This window comes from Amphibalanus amphitrite, unplaced genomic scaffold (genome assembly GCF_019059575.1).
Source record: "Amphibalanus amphitrite isolate SeventyFive unplaced genomic scaffold, NRLGWU_Aamphi_draft 001126F_arrow, whole genome shotgun sequence".
Taxonomy (NCBI): Eukaryota; Metazoa; Arthropoda; class Thecostraca; order Balanomorpha; family Balanidae; genus Amphibalanus; species Amphibalanus amphitrite.
Window position 1 is genome coordinate 196,126 of NW_024882620.1, and position 9,259 is coordinate 205,384.

Genomic DNA, 9,259 nt, shown 5'->3' on the forward strand with positions numbered 1-9,259 from the left:
GCATAAGCGCGAACACATCTGCGCTTTCATGAAAAGTCACGCCTGTAGATGTCAGGACTGCTGCTTTATGTTTCGCAAGGTGGCGCAGCGCGCAGGGTACCGACTACCGAGGCTGAGGTCTCCAGACTTTCCACCACGATTTAACTTGGAAATGGCCGATGGGGAAGGTCTAACCCAAAAACGGACGCCCTTTTACACAGCTGCATAAAGAGAATGAATTATTGGCATAGCTGACCACACGTCCCATCCCCCTCTCCGCCCCAGCTCAATAGGAAATATCGCCTATTTTCCTTAGTCAGTTATATTCTGACTAATTTCTCACTCTTCCCAGTAAGCCTTAACATGCATGATGCAGATGTCCACTGCGTAAGTCGTGTGCTTCCGTAAGTGTGCCAACTATATAGTGTTGCCTACACTCTACAGTACAGCCTACTGCTTCCCCATTGTCGTTATAATTGGTGATTCTCAGGTCAAAAGTTACACAGTGGTCTCAGAGAGCAATCGTTTCAACAAATTAACGATTCAAACCGTTGCATTCTACATATATTCCGGTCAGTTCTGCTACTAAACGATTCCGGCAAAACACTCTTTAGGTTATGTATTAGCGAACCACCACACAAAATTCGCCCAATCAATGGTCAGTTATTACTGCTGGGCTGAACCGTCATACGCTATATAGCCTATTGCAGTCAATATTTTCAGAACGATACTGACTGACGAAACACAACGTATTCGCGGATTCGCACATATGTTGGCACCCAGGTGGCCTGTCAGCAGCCGCACAAATCCGCACAGCGCAGCCGGGATTTGACATTGAGATGGTACACCGTAAAGCATGCCTTTCCACACAGGCACAAGCACAGGGACACAAATTCTCAAAATCCAAACTTATTCCAATACTGGTCAATTACGAATAGGCATAAAGTTTTGAGGTTTTCTCATGTTCATTCTTCTTTCAACACACGCGGCAGACTGCAGCAGCTGCAGAACATCTCACAGAGCTGCGCTGGATGCAGTCATGAGCTGGGACACGGTTTGTGACCAATGACCGATCGGGGGTGCCAGCCTCCTCCCGGCACGCGATGCACTGGCCGCCGCGCAGTCGATGTCGGGGCACCGCCGGCATTCGCCGACAGGGTTCCATCCGATTCGGTGTATTGGTGGCAGCCCGAACAGTGACCCACGCGAAGCTGGCGGACGTCGATGGCCGATGAGCGATGCCCTTCCGCGACCGGCGGTGGCAGTCGGTCCCACATCAAGAACAGATACCAGTCATGCGGTCAGTCGGCGACGGCGCTGTCGCGAGCCGATCTGATGGTCGCGCGGTGGGCGTTGCCGACGTCCACCGGGACCGTCGACTGGGGGAGCGCGGCCGCCTCTTGGCCGCCGCCTCTGGTCGGCGCGCTCGTTGCGCTGTGGGACGGCATCCACTGCAAGTCGTTCACTGTGAAGCGGTCGTTTGACCGGACCTGGCAGGCGGGGAAAGGGGACCTCAGATGAAGTAAAACCATCCCTCAGGCCAGCTTGAACTGGCTCTCCACCTCACCATGTTAGATAAGCAGACACCCTCGTGATCATCGCAGCGATGATTGCCAATTGGTGCAGGGGCGTCGACACCGGTCCGACTTTTCCGACTAGTCGGACCACATTTTCGACTAGGCGGTGCCCTGCTGTGGCTCGCGGGGGCCCTGCTGCGACCGCGGGAGCCCCTGCTGTGGCCGCGGGGGCCCCTGTTGGGGCTCTCGGGGGCCCAGCTGCGGCCACGGGGGCCCCTGCTGCGGCTCGCGGGGGCCCCCGTTGGGGCTCTCGGGGGCCCTGCTGCGGCCAAGTCGGACCAGTTTTCCTTACGCGTCGACGCCCCTGAATTGGTGTGTCATTATGGGAGAGGATGCCAGCCTCCTTTGCAAGATAGTCTGCCTTTAATATAGTGCAGCCCGACCCATTGCCTGTGGCGCAGACTGGGCTTGATAATGCAGTGCAGGACACACCAAACGTAAGCGGCCATCTGTACCCCCTGTGCAGTAGGGCTGACTCAAGAGCCCAGAGTTGCCCTCCCCCACCATTCTGTGCACGTGATAACTGGATGGGACATGCCATGGTCAGCATCTGTTCAAAAGCTGCCCTAAGCATGTAAAGCTCCACTGGCATGCTCAAGCATGGTCACAGTCAGTTCTCACTTCTCAGTTGAACCTCCAATGGAAACCCATCACAAAGTAGAGATCAGGGCGCCTCTCACACTGCAGCACACTCAACAACTGAGGCACCATCTCATCACTTGCAGGTGGTTCTTGCCAGGAGCAATGCCAGCCACGCACATCAGGTGATAACAGCAGTGTACAACTGCAATCTACAAGCATCCATGTTCTTTCTGGTTTTCTCCTGTTGAGATCCACTGCCATGCATGAACTTGATGGGCTTTTGTTGTGCTCCTCCCATGTGCAGACAGGTTTCTGCTGAAACAAAGCAAAGCAAATGTGATTAATAATGGCCCTGTTTCACCATCCAGACACTGTGCGCACTGGTAGCTACGGCATACCATAGCATCACTCAAATGACGTTGCATGTGATCTCTTAGTTTATGATCAATCGCGTTTGGAACAGAGTGAGAGGTTCTGAAAAACCGTACCAAGAACAGAGGTTTGAGTTCAAATACTTTTAGCATGCTGCTGGTGCTGGTACCGCAGCATGCTAGCGTTCTGGGATGCTGTCATAGCTTAGCGTCACAGTGAAGTTTGTTGACACTGCCATGGAAACCCAATGCTCTGACATACGCAGCGCGCACTGCAAGTGCGTGCTCTGCCGTGAAACACCACCCATGAACGTTGGTTGCATGACCAGGATGGAGCAGTGTGGCAGACAGTGATTTTAATTTTAATTGCACTTCCTAGAGATTAAAATGTTGTTGGTGAAATTGCTATTCATTATTCCTATTACCATTGCCTAAATTTCACATTTCAAAACAGCATCAGCATTGACATGTTATATAAAATAAGGTTTAGACTTCAGGTGGTCCCGGGTTCAGCTATAAAGTAAAACAAGGGCAAAAAATTGTCAAAAAAAATATTTAAAAAAATACCTGCCTTCATCAACACCTCATCTAATCTAACCTCATCCTCATCTAACAAGGCCCTAAAAGCAAAAACCGTTTGAATAACAATGTAATATTTTGCAACCGCTGCACCATTACTGTCACGTACGCTATCCCTAGATTGGTTGCTGGTAAGTAGTGGTTGTCGTCATCAACTCGTCATGCAGCAGCTGATTGGGATGGGCGGGGCCTATTTTTATCCAGGCGATAGAGAGAGCCCTCCGAAGAAGCGCTAACATATCAATATAGCGCTAAACTCAAGGCCATATAACCAGGTATGGTCATCAGGCTTTTTTTTTACCGTCCCCCAAGGCTATATAAACCAGGTAGAACGTTCCCGACGAAAAAGTGGTGACAAGCGATAATTAGTAGCCGCGACCCTCACTTGTTCAAAACTATATCCGCAAGCAGCATTTACAGGCTAGCGGAAATCGACCAATCGGCGTTCGGCAATACTCGACGCTGATTGGCCCGATGCTCGTGACGAAATTGCGGGGGACTGTAGCTATTCCCCTATGGCGTTTAATAGACTTACGGCTTTTGAAGGGGATTTATACCAGTTTTTGTTGGGTTTGAGGCCATTTTTGAGCTTGGATATTCTTTCTGTGACTTTTGACTGTGTAATAACGACATTTAATCATGACATTCTATATACTACCGGTGTCACATCGGCCAAAAAGACCGTAAGTACATGGGATAGACGGACCACTGCTGATGGGGCCACACATGTCGGCGTGTGGTCATCGGAGGTCCGTGAGGGTTCGACATAGACCCTTCATGGGTCGGTATAGGCCCGGTGGGTCCAGTGTGCAAGCCTATCGGGGGCCGGTGCTGACCCAACAGGGCCCAGTGTCATATAATGTAAGGCTGTCTAGGCCGACGTTGAGGGCTCATGGGGGCCATATAGGACCAATAGGGACCACATCAGTCAATCAGGGGCCATTTAGGCCAATAAAGGCACTTCAGGGGACTTGAAAAGGTCATTCAAGAGCTGTGGTGGGCCCATGAGGGGACGGCATTGGTCCAGCAGGTGCAGTCAGGGGATGTGCCCGATGTTGTACGGGTATCTCAGTGGCCCATTTGGGCATATCAGTGACCAATTTGGACCCAGCAGAGGGCTTTGTAGACCTATCAGGGGCTGGTGATGGTTCATCAGGGGCCAGCGTTAGTCCATCGGGGCACGGCATATGCCCATCAGAGGTAATTGCGAGCCCACGCTGAACAATGATGGCCCTTCAACGGCCCCTAATGGATCTACATTGACCCATGGGCCATGATGTGTCATGTATGCCCCTATGACAGGCCTACTCAGACCCCTGATGGACATTCCCGGCCTCTGATGACCCTATACTGAATGCTAAAGGGGCTCTAAGTTTCTCCAATAACCCTTCGTCAACCCATTATTACCATACGCTGGCACTAGGGGCCCCACATCAGCCGCAGGGCAGTCCGTGCCATGACAGCATGTCTTTTCGGCCGATATTACATCGGTAATATTTATTAAAATCATGATTTTATGGTGTCATTATATAGCTAACAGTCATAAGAAATATATTTCAACTCGAAAACAGCTCCAAACAGCATATAATTTTAAAGAAACTCCTCCGAAATCCAAAAGCCTATTCGGGTCCATAGAGAATAACTGCGGTCCCCCGCAATTTCGTCACGAGCGTCGGACCAATCAGCGTCGAGTACTGCCGAGCGCTGATTGGTGAATTTTCCGCTAGCGTGTAAGTACTGCTCGCGGAACAAGAGTTCGTCGACAATCCTCCACAAACGTCTGTCACCATTTTTCGTAATGCTAAACAGCCGGAGCGTACCCCCCTGCCGTCCCCCTACCGGGCCCGAATGACGTCACTGGGATGGTAACTCGCCGGCCGCCGTCCGTAGCCATTATGGAGGACGGACGTTTAAATACGTTTTCAGCGGATTTTAGTGCAGTTTTGATGTCCGATGCAAGGCAGAACGGTGTGATGTTTCCTCAGTGAAGCAAATCAGGACCAGCTGTTACTCGAACCAAAGATTTGGCGACATTATTGGGATCGGACCGAGCCAACGTGCGCCCCGCCGGATATCCGGCCAGCACATCGGCGGCTCTCTCGTAGATGAAAATCGCCATAGTTTTGCGCGAGGCTTCGGAGTCAATGGATTTCTGGTGACTCTGACTCCAACCGCGACTTCCAAAAACCAACTCCGACTCCGACTCCGGGCTGGGTAATCAGCTCCTACCGACTCTAACTCCGACTCCGCAGCCCTGCCAGATCTGCGGAGCGGCCAGGGCTGCGGAGTCGGAGTCGGAGTCGGAGTCGATTTTAGAAACCCGAGCCGGAGTCGGAGTCGGAGTCACCGAAAATATGTCGACTCCGCAGCTCTGCTAGGTCTGCGGAGTCGGAGTCGGGAGTTGGAGTCGGTCGGAGTCGACAATTCTGCCCGGAGTCGGAGTCGGAGCTGTTTTTTTTTAAAGCCGGAGTCGGAGTCGGAGTCGCCGAAAATCCATCGACTCCGCAGCCCTGGCGGAGCCGATGGATTTTCGGTGACCCCGACTCCGACTCGGTTTCCAAAATCGACTCCGAGTCCGGTCAGAACTGTCGACCCTGACTCCGACTCCGCAGCCCTGGTTTTGCGTCTATTTCGCCCCATAATTAAGAGAGGTTGTGTGAACTGCACAAACCGAAATTGTACCGTAACACATTACACAAGTATATGTACACATTCCAAACTTCTGACTGGAACGAACCAAATGCGTACACAATATACCGGTTTATGTCATACCATAAATCGTAGTTATAAAAAACCATATTGGACAGATTGGTAGAGGACAAATAAGGCACAAGCCTAATCTCTTGCGACTTGAGTAGGTACAATAAAATGCTCCGAACTGTCGGAAAGTTGTACAAGATGTCGCCTCTCCAAACACAATGTGCCGATTGACTCCGCGACAGCCAGGAACCGGGCAACATAACACATGAAACAGAGCGGTGGCACCTCAGCACAGGCTCCCCAAGCTCGTCAAGGCGGCGAGAAAGGTCCGGCAAGTCGGTAACAGGTTCACCACGGCAGCGACAGGTCAGGCAGGTCGGCAGCAGATTCACCAGGGCGGTGGCAGGTGCGACAGGTCGGCAGTAGGTTTACCAGGGCGGCGACAGGTCCGGCAGGGCGACGACGGACCTGTTTCACCAGGGCGGCAGCGTAGACGCGGCGGCAGGCCCGCTGGAGTGGCAGCAGGTCCCAGGGCGGTCGCAGGCTCACCAGGGCGGCGACAGGTCCGGCAGAGCGACGGCAGTTTCACCAGGGCGGAAGCGTAGACGCGGCGGCAGGTCCGCCGGGGTGGCAGCAGGTCCAGGGCGGCCGCAGGCTCACCAGGGCGGCGGCAGTTTCACCAGGGCGGCAGCGTAGACGCGGCGGCAAGTCCCAGGGCGGCTCAGGCTCACCAGGGCGGCAACAGGTCCGGCAGGTCGGCCTCAGCAGCAGGCAGTCAGCACTAGCAGATTCTCGGGGCAGCCCTGGTTGAGGTGGGATGTCATCAGAAACTGCACGTCTGGGTGCCGGTGTCGGATGTCGTACAGACCACGCAGCGAGGCTTTACTGCGCAGCACGCCCTGCTGGCAGCGCAGGAGTGTCGGCAGCCCAGCGGGTGCTTTCGGGTTGCCTTCCTCAACTTCCTTTCGGAAACTGGCGCTCGTCACTCAGGGACTCTGGAGTCGGGCGACGTCTCCAAAGCTGGGAGACAGATGCTGAAGTCGATATGATGTGATTTTATGCCCTCAGCTCGGTGCCAGTCATTGTGTTGTTATGTGCAGGTAGCCACTCCTCGCCGTCCTGCACGCCAGAGGACCAGCCCCGGACCTGCAAAACACATTACCAAGTTTATTAACACAATGCAACATGAAAAACATTTCACTAGGCGATGGCAAGCAAAAATAATCAATGCCCAAAGGTGCCTTTTCTTCGATTGCCTTTTCTATGTGCTGATATGAAGCCTCAAAACATGTACCTATTTTATATTTATGTATTGATTGCAGGCCTGACTCAGAATTCAGGTGAAACAAGCAAATAACACAATTTTTCATTAATATTTTGAATTTGGGTCTGGCATTACTGTTCCATGCACAGGTGCGTCTGCGTATAAAATCATATGAAGCAAATGCATTAGGTAAATAGTCTCAACAAATAGAAATTAGTAGTAGCACAGGTGGTATAAATAGAAACCAATATATAGACATTAGACAAGGATGAGCTTGTTTAGTTAGCAAATGTCAATTACATAACATTTACATAAACAAGAATGGGATTTTCAGCAATAAGCATGTCAGAAATCCTTTTAAATTCAAAATTTGCATCCAAAATTTGAAAGTTTAGATACAGATTATAAAATCTGGCAACAACTAATATTGAAAAGAAGTAACAATGAGCTTCAACTTTGCACAAAAGATGTGCCAAAATTTTGGTGAGAAATCACTTGCGCTGAATTTTGAGACCCGAAAGCCCCTGGGCCCTCACGCATCTGACAGTGTGTGAATTTTTTTTTCCAGTCTGGGAGGTAAGCATAGATTGATTTGTTATTTGATACCATTTAATTTGACAAATAAGTTTTATTTTCACAAAGCATTAATATTTATAGAAGCTAGCCACTTCCGAAACAATTTACAACTATTCCATCTCCATTCTCCTTCTCATTATGTTTTCAACAATGCTAAGGCATTTTACAACTTGATATGAGTTTATCATGCTCCCTTTGAAAGCCAAAAATGACAAAAAAAAACATGTGAAACCGGGTTGAACTGAAACGTGGCTGATCTGCCTATGATACTCATGCTTATACAGTTGAATTAATTGAATACCTGAGCTGAACTGCTGAAGCTGGTCATTCTTCATGATCTCTGAGACGACAAGTGTGTGAATGCCACTTATGTGTATGCTTTTCCGATCTTCAAACACATAAAAAGTGATATTATTATCAAATAAACAATATTCAAACTCCGTATAACAATACACGCAACGGCTGGAAAACACTGCGCCGGTGCGCCAGAATTGACAGCATCGCCTGAATCTCAGCGACCAATCAGCTTTCGACCATCCCAGTGACGTCACATTGGCAGCATTTGGTAGCCATTTTCCTCCTATGGCCCGGTAAAGGGACGGACCCCCCCTGGCTAAACTGAAACACAACAAAGCGCAATTCAACGGTTTTCATTTTCCACGAAGTGGAATCAAAGCTAAGGGAGGTACTTACGTGTATAGCCAAAGAGCCGAGATGTCTGGAGTCGCAAACACAACAGTGGGAATGACTTTTATTAACAATACATAATAGACATGAACACTTGTGAGCTGGTGTCAGTGTAATGGAGCCGGGAAGCTTTCATCGCACTGACAGAAGGTATAAGACCTTCTAGGCTCCAGCCCCCCGGCGGGGCCTTGTTGTGGGGTGTAAGTAATGGTCGGGAGAAAAAGTCCTAAATAATAAAAAAACCCGACGCCTAACGCAAAGGGCAAAAACCTCGCACCCGAAGTGTAAACAAATCATTTATCGAATACGAAACAGCTGCGCACCAAATGTCGCAAATCTTTAAAAGACACCACCACCAAAATATGACAGCCGACAGCCTTACCGAGCACTGAAAAAAAAACATTGAATGACCAAAATCCACAGTGACATTTACACTATTATTGTAGAATTGGCGTCGCAGATCATTTAAACCTACGACTTTCAACATCTTGAACGAACGACACATCAACAGGGACAAGAGAGGCACCACCGTCCCCAGTCACTTTATGCGCGTCTGGGATATTGTATGTCATTGCACTAGCAGTGTGAGCAGAACGCTGCATTTTCAAGGCGAAGCGGGATACTTTACCGCTAATAATGCAAGCCTGAGCATCTGAGTTCTCTGAACGATGACCGACGTCAGGTCCAGACTCGAGCAGATATCTGAGCCGACGGTCACCTTTTCATACCCCATGAGCTGTTCTTGACAGAGTATATAGATTATAGAACAACGTTCTGGGAAAAAAAAAAAACGCGGCTGAACGCCTCTAGTACCCTGCAATATTGCGACACGTGTACATATGAGACTATACAGACAAGACATTTGTCATGGCACATCAGCTGTCAGCATGGGAAGGGCTGAATTACAAACATGCATCGTTCATTGTTCTCAAACGTTTGAGACA

General features: G+C 50.0%; 1 protein-coding gene across 2 annotated transcripts in view; it reads right to left on the reverse strand.

Annotated features, from left to right (window-relative positions):
• LOC122370355 (merlin-like) overlaps positions 1-3,347 on the reverse strand; it is a 46,789-nt gene extending 43,442 nt beyond the window's left edge. Inside the window, exon 1 of one of the 2 annotated variants that reach the window (XM_043345879.1) lies at positions 3,326-3,347. The gene's annotated coding sequence lies outside the window, so the exon portion shown is untranslated. Of the gene's footprint in view, positions 1-3,307 lie in introns of both variants that reach the window. The other variant, XM_043345878.1, reaches the window with a different exon arrangement.
• Positions 3,348-9,259: the final 5,912 nt, after the last annotated feature.